The sequence below is a fragment of the Mus musculus genome, chromosome 8, assembly GCF_000001635.26.
Source record: "Mus musculus strain C57BL/6J chromosome 8, GRCm38.p6 C57BL/6J".
In the NCBI taxonomy this organism is placed as follows: Eukaryota; Metazoa; Chordata; class Mammalia; order Rodentia; family Muridae; genus Mus; species Mus musculus.
The window spans coordinates 72859692-72881891 of NC_000074.6; the positions used below are offsets into that span (position 1 = coordinate 72859692).

Below are 22200 nucleotides of genomic sequence, written 5' to 3' on the forward strand. Positions count from 1 at the left end.
ACCTGAGACCTGAAAAAGGACACACATTTTCTTCACCTCTTCTCTCTACTCTTAATCGCCATAGTGACCAAACTCTCCTGTTATCAGATGCCTGCCTCTCTATAAAGGCATTTGCTCCCTTGTTTCAGTTCCCTCTTAAAGAACCTGTGTCTCAAGCTGTCAACACATACATTTTAGGAAATGCTTTCAAATTACAGTACCAACAAATGCAAACCTTTTAGTGAGCTTTCAAGATACAGCTCTCTGCTTGGGACACATTTTAGCACTCACCCCAAGGTCCCTGAACCCTTTCAGGTGTTCCTCACAGGCCCCTGTGGGTCTAGCTCTTATTCTCACTCGATGTCAAGGATCGGTCTTTCTTGATATCTTCTGTAGACACTGGAAATGTGACCAGTGATGGGAGCCGCCATCACAGAGCAGCCCCTTTGGAGCCAGCCCTTCCCTGGTCCTGCTGTCCTTTAGCAGATTAACTTCTCCTGGACCCATTTGCTGTCTCCTTCAGCTACACTGTTGAAATCTGCTGACACCTTTACCAATATTCAGAGAACCTCTGCAGCACTTCTGCCTTTTAATGCTCCATATCCAGTGCAGAGATAGCAAAGACTAGGCATGGGTTGCAAGGTAGTAAATCCAACTTGTGAGACCGTGGGAAAACAGCTAGTCAGTGGTAAAATACAATCAAACAAAAAAATAGAAGGTTTTTCCTTAAAAACATTTCTTATTATTGTACCATTCATTCATTCACTCATTCAACAGATATAAAAATCAGCTATGATTCTGTGTCAAGCACTGGCTGAGGGGCTGTGAATGCAGAGCTGCACATACAATTGTATAATCTGTCTAGAACGTATACTTCAGAGAAAGAGAAGGGCATTGAATAACTGTCTTGTAGAGGTAATTAGCCTAATTCACTTTGCTTCCGGTGGGTTTCCTGCACTTGCTTGCTGTACCAGCCCAGGAGCTCTTTAGATTCATGAAGACACACAGACACACACACACAGACACACACACACACAGACACACACACACACAGACACACACACACACACACACACACACACACACACAGACACACACACACACACAGACACACAGCTGAAAGAGTCAGATGCAGATATTTGCACCCAACCAATGAACAGAAGCAGCTGACCCCTGTTGTTGAATTAGGGAAGGCTGAAAGAAGCTGAGGAGAAGGGCAATCCTGTGGGAGGACCAGCAGTCTCAATTAACCTGAACCCCCGAGATCTCTCAGATACTGGAACACCAACAAGGCAGCATACACCAGTTGATATGAGGCTCCCAACACACATACAGTAGAGGACTGCCAGGTCTGTGTTCATTCAGAGATGATGCACCTAACCCTTAAGAGACTGGAAGCCCCAGAGTGTTTAGAGGTCAGGTGGGGTGGGGGGTGGGGACATCCACACAGAGATAGGTGGGTGGGGAGGAGGTATGGGATGTAGAATAGTCTGAGCGTGGACTGGGGGTAGGGGGAGTAAAATATGGAGTGTAAAAATAAATAAATTAATAAAAAAAGTAAAAAAAAAAAAAGAAGTGTTGAGTTCTGGCTTTCTATTGAGACAGAACTCCCACTAGTGCCTGGACCAGCTTTAAATGTATCTCTGCATTTGGATACTATGTATTTGTGTGGAGCACTGTTCTCAGTATGGGGAACCAGAAAACCAAAATATTCAACAAATATGAAAAACATCAAAATGTCCTGTGTCCTGCATTATCAAATATTCATTCATATTTAAATTCCATATGAAAAATATGGAATCCATTTAATTAAAATGCTAATTTGTTTTATATTTAATGGCTGACAGACTTATATATGTCAAAGAAGCATTTAAAAGAAGTGAATTTCCATGTGATCCATGATTAGAAGATGTTTGATTTGCATGGCTACTTTTGAAGTAGTTTGAAGCTCCAGATGTTTCTACTACTAGTCCTCAGTTAAGGTTAGACATTATTATTATTGGGTATTCTAAGTTTCTGGGCTAATATCCACTTATCAGTGAGTGCATATCAAGTGACTTCTTTTGTGATTGGGTTACCTCACTCAGGATGATATCCTCCAGATACATCCTTTTGCCTAAGAATTTCATAAATTCATTGTTTTTAATAGCTGAGCAGTACTCCATTGTGTAAATGTACCACATTTTCTGTATCCATTCCTCTGTTAAGGGACATCTGGGTTCTTTACGGCTTCTGGCTATTATAAATAAGGCTGTTATGAACATAGTGGAGCATGTGTCTTTATTACCAGTTGGAACATCTTCTGGGTATATGCCCAGGAGTGGTATTGCTGGATCCTCCAGTAGTACTATGTCCAATTTTCTGAGGAACCGTCAGACTGATTTCAAAAGTGGTTGTACCAGCTTGCAATCTCACTAGCAATGGGGGAGTGTTCCTCTTTCTCCACATCCTTGCCAGCATCTGCTGTCACCTGAATTTTTGATCTTAGCCATTCTGACTGGTGTGAAGTAGAATCTCAGGGTTGTTTTGATTTGCATTTCCTTGATGATTAAGGAAGTTGAACATTTTTTTCAGGTGCTTCTCAGCCATTCCGTATTACTCAGTTGAGAATTCTTTGTTTAGCTCTGTACCCCATTTTTTAATGGGGTTATTTGCTACGCTCTCTGGTCGAGTCAACTGGACAAGCCGAAAGGCTTAAAAGTCACTCATGAGGCAAAAGAGTTTCAAGGAAGCTCTCCTCCTGGAGGCTAGTGTTCTCTACCCATACATTAATTTTTTATTCCCGAGTTTCAGTACCACGCTAGTCTAGAGTATGGATCCACGTGCTCTCTTTCAGTATTTTCCTATAAGTGCTCTGACATGGGTAAAGCCTTCCGCCAGTGTTCCAACAGTCCAAGGGCATCCTTGACCAAGATCAAGGGTTTAAAATTCAGCAAGATTGTAAAAGCTAAGTCACTCCCTTACACAGGAATTTACCATCACTTAGGAAGAAGGAAGTTTCAGACCAAAGGAGAAACCAGAATAGATACTATAGCAGAGTTACACCCATACACATATTTACAATGGCCTAAGGGGAAGGTGGACTATACAAGAGACTAAAATAGGAACTGTGGCAAGGACGCGAAGCCCTTGACCCTGGCTTCTAAGATTAGTGAATTTTAGGTGGAGCCCTTGTTGATCCCAGCTGTTATCAATGTATTCTATCCTGGGTGGTTCCCGTTAGACCTTTTGTGTTTACATTCCTCTGTTTTATGTAAGATTCCGGTTACCTCAATTGTACCTTGCGAATATGTCACCCAACTTCCTTATTGTCCTCTGCATAAAAAGTCTGATGCTCGAGTTGTAAAATTACATTCAGATTCCACACAAACTCTCCTGCGTGTGTGTCTGTCTGTCATTCATCCACGCTTTGCCCACCCGCGTCGAGAGACCCCGTTCCACTGAAGAATAAAATTTTTACTGAACTCTTCTTCACCCCAGAACCCGACCCCTCCCATCTAGAGATTGTTCCCGGAACACTCCTGAACTCTTCACCCCAGAATGCATTCCTGAACTCCTCACCCTAGAGTTCGAACCCTCCCAACTAAAGACTGTTCCAAGAACATTCTTGAGATAAGGGCCTCCTGGAACAACCTCAAAATAAACCGGGTACAATGCCAAATGATAAGACATGACCCCTTAGTTACGTAGATTCCCTTGGCAGAACCCCTTGTCCCTTGGCAGAACCCCCTAGTGATGTAAACTTGTACTTTCCCTGCCCAGCTCTCCCCCCTTGAGTTTTACTATATAAGCCTGTGAAAAATTTGGCTGGTCGTCGATTCTCCTCTACACCACTAGGTGCACGAGTTTCGACCCCAGAGCTCTGGTCTATGTTCCATGTGCTTTCTTGCTGTTGTTCTATTAAATCTTGCCTTCTACATTTTGAGTACGGTCTCAGTGTCTTCTTGGGTCCGCGGCTGTCCCGGGGCTTGAGTGCTTGAGTGAGGGTCTCCCTTCGGGGGTCTTTCATTTTGGTGCATTGGCCGGGAATCAGCGCGACCACCCAGAGGTCCTAGACCCACTTAGAGGTAAGATTCTTTGTTCTGTTTTGGTCTGATGTTTGTGTTCTGTTTCTAAGTTTGGTGCGATTGCAGTTTCGGTTTTGCGGACGCTCAGTGAGACCGCGCTCCGAGAGGGAACGCGGGGTGGATAAGGATAGACGTGTCCAGGTGTCCACCGTCCGTTCACCCTGGGAGACGTCCCAGGAGGAACAGGGGAGGACCAGGGACGCCTGGTGGACCCCTTTGGAGGCCAAGAGACCATTTGGGGTTGCGAGATCGTGGGTTTGAGTCCCACCTCGTGCCCAGTTGCGAGATCGTGGGTTCGAGTCCCACCTCGCGTTTTGTTGCGAGATCGTGGGTTTGAGTCCCACCTCGCGCCTTGTTGCGAGACCGTGGGTTCGAGTCCCGCCTCGCGTTTGGTCACGGGATCGTGGGTTCGAGTCCCACCTCGTGCAGAGGGTCTCAATCGGCCGGCCTTAGAAAGGCCATCTGATTCTTTGAGTTGCTTGTGGTCGACGCAGAGTCGCCGCCGTTTCTGGTTTCTTTTTTGTCTTAGTCTCGTGTCCCGCTCTTGTTGTGTCTACTGTTTTTCTAGAAATGGGACAATCTGTGTCCACTCCCCTTTCTCTGACTCTGGAGCATTGGGAGGAGGTGCGGGTCAGAGCCCACAACCAGTCGGTGGAGGTCAGAAAGGGTCCGTGGCAGACCTTTTGCGCCTCCGAGTGGCCAACGTTTGGAGTGGGCTGGCCACCTGAGGGTGCTTTTGACTTGTCACTAATCGCCGCCGTCAGGCGAATTGTTTTTCAGGAGGAAGGGGGTCACCCTGATCACATCCCCTACATTGTGACCTGGCAGAATCTCGTCCAATTCCCACCTCCGTGGGTCAAGCCTTGGACCCCAAACTCTTCGAAACTGACGGTCGCGGTTGCCCAGTCTGATGCAGCCGGAAAGTCCGGCCCATCAGCACCCCCCAAGATCTATCCAGAGATTGACGACCTTCTCTGGATGGACTCCCAACCGCCCCCTTACCCCCTGCCCCAACAGCCACCTGCAGCTGCCCCACCACAGGGACCAATAGCGAGAGGGGCTCAGGGACCGGCGGGGGGGACTCGGAGTCGCCGAGGCCGAAGCCCCGGGGAGGAAGGGGGGCCAGACTCAACAGTTGCCTTGCCACTCAGAGCACATGTGGGAGGGCCAGCACCAGGACCTAATGATCTCATTCCTTTACAGTACTGGCCTTTTTCCTCTTCTGATCTATATAATTGGAAAACTAACCACCCTCCCTTCTCAGAGAACCCCTCTGGACTTACTGGGCTCCTTGAGTCACTTATGTTCTCCCATCAACCCACTTGGGATGATTGTCAGCAGCTTTTGCAGGTTCTTTTTACCACAGAAGAAAGAGAAAGAATCCTCATGGAGGCGAGAAAGAATGTTCTAGGAGAGGACGGCACACCCACTGCCCTCCCTAACCTCGTGGACGAGGCTTTCCCCTTGAACCGCCCCAACTGGGACTACAACACCGCGGAAGGTAGGGGACGCCTCCTTGTCTATCGCCGGACTCTAGTGGCAGGTCTCAGAGGAGCCGCTAGACGGCCCACCAATTTGGCTAAGGTAAGAGAGGTCTTGCAGGGGCAGACTGAACCACCCTCAGTCTTCCTTGAGCGTCTAATGGAGGCATATAGGAGATACACCCCTTTTGACCCCTTGTCAGAGGGGCAGAGAGCCGCTGTAGCCATGGCCTTCATTGGTCAGTCCGCTCCCGACATTAAGAAAAAGCTGCAGAGGCTGGAGGGGCTCCAAGATTATACGCTCCAAGATTTAGTAAAAGAAGCAGAGAAAGTCTATCATAAGAGGGAAACAGAAGAAGAGAGGCAGGAGAGAGAGAAGAAAGAAATGGAGGAGAGGGAAAATAGACGGGATCGCCCTCAGGAGAGAAATCTGAGTAAAATTTTGGCCGCAGTTGTGAATGATAGACAGTCAGGAAAAGGTAAAATAGGGCTCCTGGGCAACAGGGCAGTAAAACCGCCAGGTGGCAGAAAAATACCACTGGAAAAAGACCAATGCACCTATTGCAAAGAGAGAGGACACTGGGCTAGAGATTGCCCTAAAAAACGGGAGCGATCCAAGGTCCTGACCCTAGAAGATGATTAGGGAAGTCGGGGCTCAGACCCCCTCCCTGAGCCTAGGGTAACTTTGTCCATGGAGGGGACTCCCGTCAACTTCCTGATAGACACCGGAGCAGAGCATTCAGTACTCACTAACCCCCTAGGCAAGCTAGGCTCCAAAAAGACCATGGTAATTGGAGCCACTGGTAGTAAATTTTACCCCTGGACGACCAAACGAGCTCTTCAGATAGACAAGAATATAGTGACCCACTCCTTTCTGGTGATACCTGAGTGCCCTGCTCCCCTCTTGGGGTGCGATCTGCTAACCAAACTAAAGGCTCAAGTCCAATTTACTTCAGAAGGCCCACAAGTAAGCTGGGGAAAGGCCCCTGTTGCCTGCCTTGTCCTCAACACAGAGGAAAAGTACCGGTTGCATGAAGAACAACCCAAAAATGTAGTCTCTTCAGGTTGGCTAACTGCGTTCCCCAATGTCTGGGCAGAACAAGCAGGAATGGGGTTGGCTAAACAAGTGCCTCCGGTTGTGGTAGAACTTAAAGCTGATGCCACCCCCATTTCGGTAAAACAATACCCCATGAGCAAGGAAGCTAGAGAAGGCATCCGGCCTCATATCCAGAGGTTGCTAGGCCAAGGAGTTTTAGTGGCCTGTCAGTCCCCCTGGAATACACCACTTCTGCCGGTTCGAAAACCAGGGACCAATGACTATTGCCCGGTACAAGACCTCCGGGAGGTTAACAAAAGGGTCCTGGACATTCACCCCACAGTCCCGAACCCGTACAATTTATTAAGCTCTCTCCCACCTGAGAGAACATGGTATACAGTTCTGGACTTAAAAGATGCCTTCTTTTGCCTGCGTTTGCACCCTAAGAGTCAGCTCCTGTTTGCTTTTGAATGGAGCGACCCAGAGGGCGGACAGACTGGTCAACTAACTTGGACTAGGCTACCACAGGGGTTCAAAAATTCCCCCACCCTGTTTGACGAGGCCCTCCATCGGGATCTCGCGCCTTTTCGCGCTCGAAACCCTCAGCTTACCCTACTACAGTATGTGGATGATCTCTTGGTCGCGGCGGCCTCGAAGGAGCTGTGTCACCAGGGAACTGAGAGGCTCCTCGCAGAACTGAGTGACTTGGGGTATCGAGTTTCGGCTAAAAAGGCACAAATCTGTCAAACTGAGGTAACCTACCTGGGGTATACCCTCCGAGGGGGCAAAAGATGGCTCACAGAGGCCCGGAAGAAGACTGTTATGATGATCCCATCGCCAACTACCCCACGGCAGGTACGTGAGTTTCTGGGGACTGCTGGCTTTTGTAGACTCTGGATTCCAGGCTTTGCAACCCTAGCAGCACCTCTATATCCTTTGACTAAGGAAGGGGTTCCTTTCGAGTGGAAAGAAGAACACCAAAGAGCTTTTGAGGCTATCAAGTCGTCTCTAATGACTGCCCCCGCGCTAGCATTACCAGACTTGACTAAGCCTTTTGTCCTATATGTGGACGAGAGAGCGGGTGTAGCCAGGGGAGTGTTGACACAAGCACTGGGACCCTGGAAGAGACCTGTAGCCTATTTGTCAAAAAAATTAGATCCTGTTGCTAGTGGATGGCCCACATGTCTGAAAGCTATTGCAGCAGTGGCCCTGCTGATCAAAGATGCTGACAAATTGACAATGGGACAACAGGTGACTGTTGTGGCCCCTCATGCCTTAGAAAGTATCGTGCGGCAGCCACCTGACAGATGGATGACAAATGCCCGAATGACACACTATCAGAGCCTGCTGCTAAATGAGCGTGTAACCTTTGCGCCCCCTGCCATCCTCAACCCAGCTACCCTTCTCCCTCTAACAAATGATTCCGTCCCAGTACATCAATGTATGGACATCCTCGCTGAAGAAACTGGGACCAGAAGTGACCTGACTGACCAACCCTGGCCTGGAGCTCCCAGTTGGTACACGGACGGCAGCAGTTTCCTGATAGAGGGGAAGCGAAAGGCTGGAGCTGCGGTGGTAGACGGGAAAAAGGTAATTTGGGCAAGCGCTTTGCCTGAAGGAACATCGGCACAAAAGGCTGAACTTATAGCGCTTATACAAGCCCTCCGAGAGGCTAAAGGTAAGATCGTTAATATCTACACTGACAGCCGATATGCTTTTGCTACCGCACACATCCATGGGGCCATCTACAGGCAGCGAGGGCTATTGACCTCGGCTGGTAAAGACATTAAAAACAAAGAAGAAATTCTGGCCCTGTTGGAAGCCATACATGCACCTAAAAAGGTAGCCATCATCCACTGCCCCGGCCACCAAAAAGGAGAAGACTTGGTGGCCAAGGGCAACCGAATGGCAGACTTAGTGGCAAAACAAGTTGCTCAAGGGGCCATGATCTTAACTGAAAAAGGTGATCCGCCCAAAAGCACTGAGGATGAGAGGTATAACATAAAAGAACTATGGTGGACCAGTGATCCCCTCCCATATTTTTTTGAAGGGAAAATAGAATTGACTCCCGAAGAAGGAATAAAATTTGTGAAAGGACTACACCAATTCACCCACCTGGGAGTTGAAAAAATGATGAGACTAATTAAAAATTCCCGATACCAAGTCCCCAAACTGAAGTCAGTGGCTCAAAAGATTATAGACTCCTGCAAACCATGTGCATTCACTAATGCGACTAAAGCCTACAGAGAACCTGGAAAGAGACAACGGGGAGACCATCCTGGAGTGTATTGGGAGGTAGACTTTACTGAAGTTAAACCTGGAATGTATGGTAACAAGTATCTGGTTAGTATTTGTAGACACCTTTTCAGGATGGGTTGAGGCATTTCCCACTAAAACAGAGACTGCCCAGATTGTGGCCAAGAAGATCCTTGAAGAAATCCTGCCAAGATTTGGAATCCCTAAGGTAATCGGGTCCGACAATGGACCAGCCTTTGTTGCCCAGGTAAGTCAGGGCTTGGCCACTCAGTTGGGCATCGATTGGAAATTACACTGTGCTTACCGCCCTCAAAGCTCAGGACAGGTAGAGAGGATGAATAGGACCTTAAAAGAGACCTTGACTAAATTAGCCATTGAGACCGGCGGAAAAGACTGGGTGGCTCTCCTCCCTCTTGCGCTCTTCCGAGCCCGAAACACCCCTGGACGTTTCGGGCTCACTCCTTTTGAAGTTCTGTATGGAGGACCTCCCCCATTGATGGAAGCTGGTGGAACATTGGTTTCCAACTCTGACCCTGTCTTACCCTCCTCTTTGCTTATTCATTTAAAGGCCCTAGAAGTGATTAGGACCCAGATTTGGGACCAACTGAAGGCAGCCTATACCCCAGGGACCACTGCAGTACCCCACGGGTTCCGAGTTGGAGACAAAGTCTTGGTCAGACGGCATCGAACCGGCAGCCTCGAGCCACGGTGGAAGGGACCCTATTTGGTGTTACTGACAACCCCTACTGCGGTAAAAGTTGACGGAATCGCCTCCTGGATCCACGCCTCCCACGTCAAGAGGGCCGCCAGTCAAGATGAAGAAAACCACGAAGACAATTGGACAGTGGCAGCTGCTGACAATCCTCTTAAGCTTCGTTTGCGCCGCAGGCGCCACCCTGAACTTAGGGAACCATAACCCTCATGCTCCAATTCAACAGTCCTGGGAAGTGCTCAATGAAAAGGGAAACATAGTATGGGCAACCACTGCAGTCCATCCCCTCTGGACTTGGTGGCCTGATCTCACGCCTGACATCTGTAAGTTAGCAGCAGGATCCCCCAATTGGGACCTCTCAGATCATACTGATCTTAGCAACCCACCCCGAGGAGCGGTGTGTCCCAAATGGGATAGGGAGCACATATGGGTGTTCGGGGCAGTTCTACCGAGCTAATCTTAGAGCTGCACATTTTTATGTTTGCCCTGGTCAGGGTCAGAGCAAAAGGCTTCAACAAGAATGCGGGGGGGCATCAGATTACTTTTGTGGTAAATGGACATGTGAAACGACAGGGGATGCTTACTGGAAGCCCTCCTCTAAATGGGACCTAATCACGGTAAAACGAGGTAGTGGCTATGATAAGTCAAACGAAGGAGAAAGAAACCCCTATAAATATCAAGAGAGTGGGTGCGCTTTTAAAAACAGAGCACCCTCAGGACCATGCAAAGATAAATACTGCAACCCCCTACGTATAAGGTTCACCGAGAACGGAAAACAACACCGTCTAAGTTGGCTTAAAGGAAATAGGTGGGGTTGGCGAGTATACATTCCACTAAGAGATCCTGGGTTCATTTTCACGATCAGACTGACAGTGAGAGACCCGGCAGTGACACTCGTAGGGCCCAACAAGGTCCTTATAGAACAGGGCCCCCCAGTCGTACTGGCTCCCCCAAAGGTCCCGACTGTACCAGCTCCACCAACTCCACAGCCCAACACAGTGGTACCCTCCCTAGGAACTAATACTCTCCTCATAAAGCCTACCTTGGCTTCCCCACCGTCCCTAGGAACAGAGGACCGTCTGGTCAGTCTAGTCCAAGGAGCTTTTTTAGTTCTAAATAGAACTAACCCTAATATGACTCAATCATGCTGGCTATGCTATACCTCTAGCCCCCCTTATTATGAAGGAATAGCTCAGATCAGAACTTATAATATCACTTAAGATCATTCTCAATGTCTTTGGGGAGAAAACAGAAAGTTGACTCTAGCAGCAGTTTCAGGAAGAGGGCTTTGCTTGGGCCAGGTACCTCAGGATAAAGGGCACCTCTGTAATCAGACCCAGAACATCCAGTCTAGCAAAAGTGGTCAGTATCTAGTGCCCCCCTAGACACAGTGTGGGCTTGCAATACCGGTCTCACTCCTTGTGTGTCTATGTCTGTTTTTAATAGTTCCAAAGATTTCTGCATTTTGGTTCAGCTTATTCCCAGACTCTTGTATCATGATGATAGCTCTTTTTTAGATAAATTTGAACATCGGGTCCGCTGGAAAAGAGAACCCGTTACCTTAACTTTGGCAGTTCTATTAGGATTGGGAGTAGCAGCTGGAGTAGGTACAGGAACCGCTGCCTTAATTAAAACCCCCCAATACTATGAAGAACTACGTGCAGCTATGGATATTGATCTTAGAACTATAGAACAGTCTATAACCAAATTAGAAGAATCTTTAACTTCCCTGTCCGAAGTGGTGCTGCAAAATAGAAGGGGATTAGACTTATTATTCCTTAAAGAAGGAGGACTCTGTGCTGCCTTAAAAGAAGAATGTTGTTTTTATGTTGACCATTCAGGAGTAATCAAAGATTCTATGGCTAAACTTAGAGAACGCCTAGATATACGTAAAAGAGAAAGAGAAAGCCAACAAGGATGGTTTGAAAGCTGGTTTAATAAGTCCCCTTGGCTCACCACTCTCCTCTCCACTATAGCAGGACCTTTAATTACACTTATGCTTTTGCTTACTTTTGGCCCATGCATCCTTAATAAGTTAGTAGCTTTTATCAGAGAAAGGATAAACGCAGTCCAAGTTATGGTACTAAGGCAACAATATCGGGTCCTTCAGGAGGTTGAAAACTCGCTCTAAGATTAGAGCTATCTCCTAAAAGAAGTGGGGAATGAAGAATAAAAATTTTTACTGAACTCTTCTTCACCCCAGAACCCGACCCCTCCCATCTAGAGATTGTTCCCGGAACACTCCTGAACTCTTTACCCCAGAATGCATTCCTGAACTCCTCACCCTAGAGTTCGAACCCTCCCAACTAAAGACTGTTCCAAGAACATTCTTGAGATAAGGGCCTCCTGGAATAACCTCAAAATAAACCGGGTACAATGCCAAATGATAAGACATGACCCCTTAGTTACGTAGATTCCCTTGGCAGAACCCCTTGTCCCTTGGCAGAACCCCCTAGTGATGTAAACTTGTACTTTCCCTGCCCAGCTCTCCCCCCTTGAGTTTTACTATATAAGCCTGTGAAAAATTTGGCTGGTCGTCGATTCTCCTCTACACCACTAGGTGCATGAGTTTCGACCCCAGAGCTCTGGTCTATGTTCCATGTGCTTTCTTGCTGTTGTTCTATTAAATCTTGCCTTCTACATTTTGAGTACGGTCTCAGTGTCTTCTTGGGTCCGCGGCTGTCCCGGGGCTTGAGTGCTTGAGTGAGGGTCTCCCTTCGGGGGTCTTTCACCACGCAGACACAGGGACCCAAAAGGTCTGCGGCAGTTATTTGATTTTCTGGAGTCCAGCTTCTTGAGTTCTTTGTATATATTGGATAATAGTCCCCTATCTGATTTAGGATTGGTAAAGATCCTTTCCCAATCTGTTGAAGGCCTTCTTGTCTTATTGACAGTGTCTTTTGCCTTACAGAAGCTTTGCAATTTTATGAGGTGTCATTTGTCGATTCTCGATCTAACAGCACAAGCAATTGCTGTTCTGTTCAGGAATTTTTCCCAAGATACAATTTGCAAAACACATGAAACTCAAGAAGAAGGAAGACCAAAGTGTGGATACTTCGTTCCTGCTTAGAATGGGGAACAAAATACCCATGGAGATTGTTACAGAGATCAAGTTTGGAGCTGAGATGGAAGGAAGGACCATCCAGAGACTGCCCTACGTGGGGATCCATCCCATAAACAGCCACAAAACGCAGACACTATTGCATATGCTAGAAAGATTTTGCTGAGAGGACACTGATAAAGCTGTCTCTTGTTAGGCTATTTGAGTGCCTGGCAAATACAGAAGTGGATGCTCACAGTCATCTACTGGATGGAACACGGGACCCCCAATGGAGGAGCTAGAGAAAGTAATCAAGTAGCTGAAGAGGTCTGCAGTCCTATAGGAGGAACAACAATATGAACTAACCAGTACCCCAGAGCTCGTGTCTCTAGTTGCATTTGTGCAGAAGATGGCCTAGTCAGCCATCATTGGGAGGAGAGGCCCTTGGTCTTTCAAAGATTATATGCCCCAGTACAGGGGAATGCCAGGGCCAGGAAACAGGAGTGGGTGGGTTGGGGAGGAGGGCAGTGGGAGGGTATAGGGAACTTTCAGGATAGCATTTGAAATGTAAATGAAGAAAATATCTAGTAAAAAAGAAAAAGGTTGGACATCATACAGGGTTTTCTGGACTTGACTACTCTCCTATCCTTTTTAAATGATTGTAATGCTAGAATCCACTTGAGTTACAGTAATTTCCAGAAGGTAGATCTTTGAATTCTCCCCTTTGTCCAACCTGCTTGATTTGTGAAGTCCTCTAAGGTGGAGAACCAAACCTTCCCCAGTGTAGGTTAGTGTGTCATTGTCCAATCACCAAATATTGTACTTCCTTACTTCAACCCTGTTCTTCCTCAAGGAGCACAGCTTTATGTGGGCAGTTTGTCCCACACTGACTTCTAAGGTACCTGTTCCACAGGGCAGTCTGCTATCACATAGGCCTCTCTGTGCTGAGATAGAGCATAAATGGCAAATGGCAGGAATAAACAATATCAACCAGGTTTCTGACTATAGAATTATAGAGACAACCGGCCATTCAGAGTTCCTAGAAGTCTGCACATCCCCAGGATCCCTCCACTTTAAAGGAACTGCCATCAACAGCTCCTCACACTGTTTTACATATACCTTGCTAAACATGCTGGAGTACAGTATATTTCTCAGGTGTACCACTGTATCTCTAAGAATGTTGCTGACTTTTATAGGAGTAACTGCTTCTAAGTTTTAACAGCTGTGTGTACCAAAACCATGGCAGAGAGCTTACGTCAACAGAACCCAAGGAGTTAGGTGCCAGAAATTACCAAAGAGTGAAGAACAGATGGGAGTTGAGAGCCAAAGAACATTTGCTTATATTATCAAAGTCCTGTCTGCTTAGTATGGCATTTAAACATGGGCTAGGGCACATGCCACCAAATTCAGACACTTATTCTAGCTATGCCACCAACCTGTTTTTCTACCCTGGGGTGATCACTTCCTCTCTTTGGATGCTTCTTTTTTCTATATGTGAAATGAGAGTTGTGACAAATGGACGAGAAGAAATGTGTTGACATATTTCTTTCCTCAGTTGGCTGAAAATTATTTCAACAGTGATCTTTTAAAACATATTTCTAAATAGTAAGACCAGTAGGCTTTCTATATAGCTCCAAGCTCTGTCATAATTGCATTGTGTGCCATCTTCTTGAATTTTAAGCACTTATGCAAAATAATGATTGTTTTCCCATTTGCCCAGATAAGGAGATATAATTAGAATAGGGTAAGTAATTTAATGTTGTACAGTGGAGCCGGGGAATCTGAATTAGATCCCTAGAGCTCACATATGAAATGCTGAAGTGTGTGATGAGAGCTTGCACTTTCGATAATGAGGAAGCTGAGACAGGTGGTGTTAGCTGGGTGGTCCAATGACAAGCCTCAAGTCAATGATAAATTGACAGGTGGCCTTTACATTTATGTGCATTTGTGTATGTACAACCACCTTAGCACACTCAAACATACAAATATAACAATGACAGCTACATAGCTTGGCCAGCCATAAATGATCTATAAGGTATTTTGGACGTATGTGAGAGTTCAAGGCTCTAGTCACAGTAGGACAGCAACCAAAGCAGGCAACCAAACTAGGTGCTGATATCTCATATATTCCTGGGAGCACGCCTTAAGTATACCAGCTTAACCCCAATAACACCCAGATCACAAAATACCTAGAGCCCTGTATGGAGGTCACACAATGATGCTTGTTAACCAGGAGCTGGCGAAACACAAAAGAGGTGAAGGTGGTGATTTCAGACTTCAGATATTCTCCAGTGAACCAGCTGGTTTTTCTCCCTCAATCCATACTAATCCTCATGAGTCAAACTTTCCACCAATCATTCTTATTACCTTCTCTCTGGATTCTTCTGCCTCGTTTTTCACAGCTATCTGCCTGGTAGTGACATGCCCAATATGCTAATGTGCATTGGTCCCTCATCTTCCTCAAAAGATGTGGAAGCTGATGTATCTCTAAGAGTTATAACATGTTTTCAAACTTGAGTAATGAGCTACTTATTTATTTATTATTAGATTATTTTCTTTATATACATTTCAAATGCTATCCCGAAAGTTCCCTATACCGTCCCTCCACCCTGCTCCCCTACCCATCCACTCCTGCTTCTTGGCCCTGGCATTCCCCTGTACTGAGGCATATAAAGTTTGCAATGCCAAGGGGCCTCTCTTCCCAGTGATGGCCGACTAGGCCATCTTCTGCTACATATGCAGCTAGAGATATGAGCTCTGGGGGTACTGGTTAGTTCATATTGTTGTTCCACATATAGGGTTGCAGACCCCTTCAGCTCCTTGGGTGCTTTCTCTAGCTTCTCCATTGGGGGCCCTGTGTTCCATCTTATAGATGACTGTGAGCATCCACTTCTGTAATGAGCTTCTTTTTAATGCAGATTTTATACATTTCCTTTATACAAATATTTCACTTTTCCATGTAGATGTCACGATTCCTTTTGGTGTTTTTTTTTTTTCTTAAAATTAAAATGTTCTCTCAGAGAGACAATGTTGAGTAAAGTGTCTTTATGTGAGTGAGCTCTTGGAAGCCATTTACTCCAAAGGTGGTTCACAGTAAACAGTCCTGGGATTGTCCTGGAAGATCATCCTCTTTAGTTTACTTCCTAAAGCATATTTGATTTAATGTATACTGATGTAATGCTTGCATGAGTGTTTGCACACTCTCTGTGTGCAGTGCTCATGAGGCCAGAACAGGGCATCAGACTCCACAAAAACTGGAGTTATGGACAATTGTGAGCTGCCACATTGGTACTAGTTATTAAACTAAGGTGCTCTGGAAGGACAGAGATGGGTCTCCAGCCCCACTCTTTACTAATTAATGAAGAGGGCTTTTTTTTCCCATTTTTATTAGATATTTTCTTTATTACTTTTTATTTATTTATTTATTTTTTTGGTTTCTCTGTGTAGCCTTGGCAATTCTGGAACTCACTCTGTAGACCAGGCTGGCCTCGAACTCAGAAATTCCCCAGCCTCTGCCTCCCAAGTGCTGGGATTAAAGGTGTGTGCCACCACACCCGGCCCTTTATTTACATTTCAAGTGTTATCACCTTTTCTAGTCTCCCCTCCAAAAATTCCCTATCCTCTCACCTCTCCCCCTGATCTCCAACCCACCCACTCCTGCTTCCTAGTCCAGGCATTCCCCTATACTGGGACATAGAACCTTCACAGGACCAAGGGCCTCTGAGGAGGGCTTATCATTGTTTAAGAGGGCTTGGATCTAACCATGTACCAGAGATGACCTTGAACTTTTTATTCTTTTTCATATACCTCCCTTGTGCTAGAATTATGTGTGTACCACCATGTTGAGCTTGTCTGATGCTAGATTGAAAATCTAGAGCTTTGCACTCCACCAAATCAATGTGTTTGCTACGGAAAACCTGTTCAGGTAAAACCTAGACCTATATTAAAAGAAAGAACTCTGGTTTTGAGGTCAGAAAGGGAAGAACTGGAATCTCAGCTTTTTATATTTAGCTGACATACTCTGGAGGATACTTAATTTCATGAGTAAGAGTCTTTTCACCTGGCTGTAAGTGAAATCATCCCTAGAATGCCATTCTATCTAATCTAACTAGAAATCTCCATTCACCTTTTGAGGATGAAGCCATGTCTACTGGTTTGCTTTGAAAAGCACTTTCTAGCTGGGCGGTGGTGGTGCACATCTTTAATCCCAGCAGTTGGAAGACAGAGGCAGGTGGATTTCTCTGAGTTTGAGGCCAGCCTGGTCTACAAAGTGAGTTCCAGGACAGCCACGGCTATACAGAGAAACCCTGTCTTGGAAAAACCAAACCAAAAAAGCAAAAAAGCAAAAACAAAAACAAAAACAACAAAAAACAAAGAAAGAAAAGCACTTTCTGTTTACTCTAAAGGACAGCACATACTACACAGATGACCCTGCTCAACTTCACTAATCTTTATTCATATTTGTATTTCCATTCTTTCTTGTATAGGTCTATAATTGTTAGCTTCATGGACACAAACAAGGCAGGGATGATAGTTTGTATAGCATATGAAAGAAAGACAGAAAGGACAGTTTGGGGCTAACTAGGGGAGAACAGAAGCTGAGAAAAGAATAGGGGTGAAGATCCCATTTCTGACGGAATGAGCCCCTTCTCTTCTCCTTTAAAGAACGATTATTTATCATCACCTTGTATATGGATGAGTGTGTTTATAACAAATGTGTATATGCATAGGGATGCTCACGGCCCAGCACAAATGAAGATGTCAGAGGAAAACCAGTAGAAGTTAATCTTTCTCCCAGGTGGGAAATGTAGACTGAATGCAGCTTACACAGCAGATGTTTCTACCCACTGGGCTATCTCTGGGGAGCAACTCATGTTGTAATTGTCCCAGATGACATGAGGACTGACACAAAGTCCAGGAGATTCTCCCCAGGTTCTTTGTTTGTCTCCTCAGTTTGTGTTCCTGGCAAAGAAATGTGGGGAGGGGGAGAGGTGTTCCTTTGGGCTCCCCTTTTCTTCTTATAAGTTAGGTCTGGGAAGGCTGAGCCATCAATCTTCAGAGATAAAAATGAAGGTCTTTGAAACAAAAAAGATGGAGGTAATGTAAAATGCACCGCTCTCAGCCCTCAAGGGGCCTGGTTGAGAACAAGCCAAAAAGTAATGGTTTCTATTTTACAGAGAACATAATTGATCCTAGGGAATGGCAAGGGATTTATTCAAATAGGTGAACTGGTAAGAACTAAAACTGTCATCAACATTTAAAGAACTGTTGTCTCCAAACACTTGGACACTTCTGTTTCTGTCAGGGAAACATTTTTCCTATTTGAAGTTTTTTGAAGGACAGTGTCAGCATGAAGGAAGGTTCCAAGATGGACAAAATACAAAAGGTCAGGAAGTTTATTCAAGTAGGACATGAGGGGAGTTCTGCTCTAGCATACTGCAACAATACTAGGAGGAACCAAAATATTCTAAAGAGACTTGTTTCCTTCCCTTTGGTCGGTCATGAGACTATTCAAATATTGGTCCCCAATACATTCCCTCAGGAATTTTATGCTGGGGATAGAAGAGGCTGGGGGTTCAGTACCAGCTGGAGGGGATGTTTTTTCCTAAGAAGAAACTCACATAGTTCTGACAATCTGTCATACTACCAAGCAGGAGAGCCTGGAGCTCAGCCCATGATGATAGGAAAGACCACATCTTGAACAGAACTGATAAGTCATGTATAATGTCTAAACTTCACTTGAGGACCTCAACGATGGACATGGGAGTGTCACTTTTTGATCCTTTTCCCAACATGACCACATTAAATGATCAGCTTTTTCTCTAACAGGCCTATTGAGGGTAAGTAGATCCCAGGTCCCATTCTCTGTCTCCAATAGTAACTAACAGTTAACAAACTTTAACTCAAACAGGTAATAGCAGCAAGGACTAATTTAACAGGAAGAGGATCATGTTGGCTACCAAGAGCATTCATGTTTCTAACAGAACTGGAAATCTAACTAAAAATTATTTGAACTAATGGTATAAAATTGTAGAAGAAGAGCCATGACTTTCATGACAAGCAAACAGAATATTTGGCTATAACTTGATGATAAGTCACTAAAATAGTTGCTTTCCATTGGGTGTGGGCTAGGTAAAGAATGGGAGAAAATGGAAATAATCTAGGAGTGTCCTTTGCTTTGCAAGGCCCCTTATAGCCTCCCTGGCACATTAAAAGAAAGGGTTGTGATGGTCCTAGAAGATGCCTTGTAAGGGTAGTTCAAATAGGAAATAATCTAGCACTTCAACAGCAAGATCAAAACACCTGGGTCACAGTGAAAAAGAAAGTAAACTGAGGCAGCTCACCTACGATGAATGACCCATCTTGCTGAATAAATTCCTCCCTATTTTGAGGTCTTAGGACTCTCATCTTTCAAGTTTCAAAGTAAAATCCTTTCTTGTTTGTTTGCTTGCTTTGTTTTACATTTTGCTTTTAAGTCTTTTATCCCTCACCCACCAGGAATGAATCTACGTGTGAGATGGAGTCTGTGCTAATTTTTTCTTCCATATGGAAAACCTGGTATCTCTTTTTATGGTGTACTGAATCCTTTCTGTAATGATCCGGAATAGCACCTTTTCAGTTATCACATGCCCATAGATGCATAAGCATTCCTGAAATACCCACTCTACTCTGTGACTTCACTGGTATCCCCCGAACACACACATGCACATGCTCACACATGGTTTTTTACTAGTTGCCAATTTTATGAGAGTTTATAACGAGAAAAAGTGTTTAGATTTCACTAAATAACTTTCTCATATCCATTTGGGAGTACACAGAGCTTCTACTTGACTCCATTAATATAATCTCATGACACTTGTAAATTTTTGGTATTAAATTTTCTTTGTCTTTCTGTAGTAAGCCTAACCTAGGCATGATATATTATCTATTTTCTACAGGAGAAGATTTTGTTAGCTAGTAATTTGCCTAAGATTTTTACATCTATGTTCACAAATGAAACTAGCTTGTAATTTTTTTTTTTTTTTTTTTTTTTTTTTTTTTTTTGGTTTTTCGAGACAGGGTTTCTCTGTGTAGCCCTGGCTGTCCTGGAACTCACTCTGTAGACCAGGCTGGCCTCGAACTCAGAAATCCGCCTGCCTCTGCCTCCCAAGTGCTGGGATCAAAGGCGTGCGCCACCACTGCCTGGCCTAGCTTGTAATTTTTATGTCATAGAACTCTATTTTGGTGATCACGGATAACTTGAATAAGCTTACTTAAAATTTATAACTACAACTGCTAGAGCTTATTTCTACTTGACAACTAGGGATGCTGTGTCCTTTTAGGAAAGCTTACTGTATGGACTGGAAAAACAGCTTAGTGGGAAAGTGCTTGCTGTGTAAGTATAGGGCCTGGAGTTGGATCCCTAGCATACATATAATTGTCAGGTGAGTGTTTAATCCCAGAGCTTAGGAGACAAGAGAAAAGAATCCTCATATCACATTGACTAGACATATTGGTAAGCTATTGGTTCAAGTGAGAAATCCAGTCTCAATATATAAGATAAAGAACAATCAAAGAAGATACTAAATGAAAACCTCTGGCCTCTGCATGCATGTGTATGTACATGTGCCTAAACACATATGGGCACAATTGTGTATACACACACACACACACACACACCACATGTGTACATATTTTTCTTTATTTTTTATTACATATTTTCTTCATTTACATTTCAAATGTTATCCCCTTTCCTAATTTCCTCTCTGAAAATCCCCCTAGACCCTCCCCTCTCCCCCTGCTCCTCAACCCACCCACTCCCACTTCCTGGTCCTGGCATTCCCCTATACTGGGGCACAGAATCTTTGCAAGACCAAGGGCCTCTTCTCCCACTGATGACTGACTAGGCCATCCTCTGCTACATATGCAGCTAGAGTCACGAGTTTCACCACATGTTTTCTTTGATTGGTAGTTTAGTCCCAAGGAGCTCTGGGGGTACTTGTTAGTTCATATTGTTGTTCCTCCTATAGGGCTACAGACCCCTTCACATACCCACCATACCATATTAAAAGTTCCATGAGTGAGAGAATGATAAATTTAGTCTTTGCTGTATACTTAGGTCTCAGAACAAATAACTTGCTAAAAACCTTCTGAATCAGTAAGTGAGTTCATGCTGGCTATCCACTGCTTGTTAAGTTTCCTTCTTTTTGTCTGAGGAGTACTGTCTGACTTTGTAGATCTCTTTGGTGCTTTCAAAACCAAGATCTTCTGACTTTATTGCACAATTTGCTAATAAATTTCTGCTGTTCTTTATGTCCTTTTATTTTCTTTAAATTTATCTCCATATTCACTGTGTATCATCCCAGGCAGTAAGTTTGGCATATTAATTTGAAGCCTTTCTTTATTTTAATACAAACACCGAAGCTTATGCATTATTTCCGTATGCTTATTTACTCTCATATTTTTGGACATAGATTGCTTTCAATTTCATTTAGTCTGTAAGTAGCTCTCAGTTTCAATTACAATTACCATTTAGAACCACAAGGAATGTTGAAGTGTATTCTCAATTTGAATCAATTAGATGATTTTCATCATATTGTAATAGGCTTCAAATTGAGATAACTGTGCTTGCTGCATTATGGTATAATATGATTCTTTAAACTGTTCTGAGCGTTTTTCTATGGTCTGGTACATGGTTACCTTATAGTTAATGTTGAATATGAAGCTGATATCCTGACAAGGATGTATATTCTAACTGCCCACACAAGCTTCTTTATTTACCCTATAAATCAAGTATGTTGGCGGTTACTCAAGTGTTCTATATTTTTATTATTTCTTGACATCTTTCCATGTTTGAAAAGGATGGTAAAACATTCCACTATAATAAGAGGTTTATGCTTTTCTTTCTCTGAAGTTATAATGCTTGATTATACATAGATAGAAATAAAAATTAAAATATATGTGCAATTGTAGGTATACTTAATTTATACTTTTACATACTTTGAAATATATATGACATAGCACAAGGGATATCCAGATTTGAGGTGCTTATACCTGACTGGTAAGTTTGATTTTTATTTGGACCCATCTCTCTCCTACTAATGTCCTATCTGATATCAGTACAATTAATATAGCTTTCATTGAGTACTTTTTGATATTATTTTTGCTTAATGTTACTGTCAATCTTTCATGTTTTTGAAAGATCCTGAGAGAGAAGAGTGAAAAATTATGTAAGCCCTAAGACTTGTGTCCAAAATAGACCTCACTAATGGCAGGAAGTAAAAGTTTAATTTGCCCCATTGTTCCAGGATGTACTAACCACAAAGTAGAAGTTTACCTTGCTCCATTGTTTTAGGAAATGTTCGTACAGAATACTTCAACCGTTTCTTGAACCCGGTATGCTTGCCAAATGCTATAGCCCCATGCCAGGTGTGTGCAGTTTTTGCCTTTATAAACCCCTTACCCTTTGAGCTCAGGGTCGACTCCTCTACCCCTGTGTAGGATACAAGTTGTCCCCAGTGCACTGGCCTTTCCCGATTAAACCTCTTGCTGTTTGCATCAAGATGGGTCTCTTGTGAGTTCTTGGGCGTCGCGTGATCCTGGGGCTTGAGTGAGGGTCTCTCCCGTTTTGGGGAACTTTCAGTTTTCAT

At 44.4% G+C, this 22200-nt stretch overlaps 1 protein-coding gene across 4 annotated transcripts in view; it reads right to left on the reverse strand.

The window, feature by feature from the left end:
• The window catches only part of Large1 (LARGE xylosyl- and glucuronyltransferase 1), a 539124-nt gene that overhangs the window by 45094 nt on the left and 471830 nt on the right, over positions 1-22200 (reverse strand). The window lies entirely within an intron of this gene.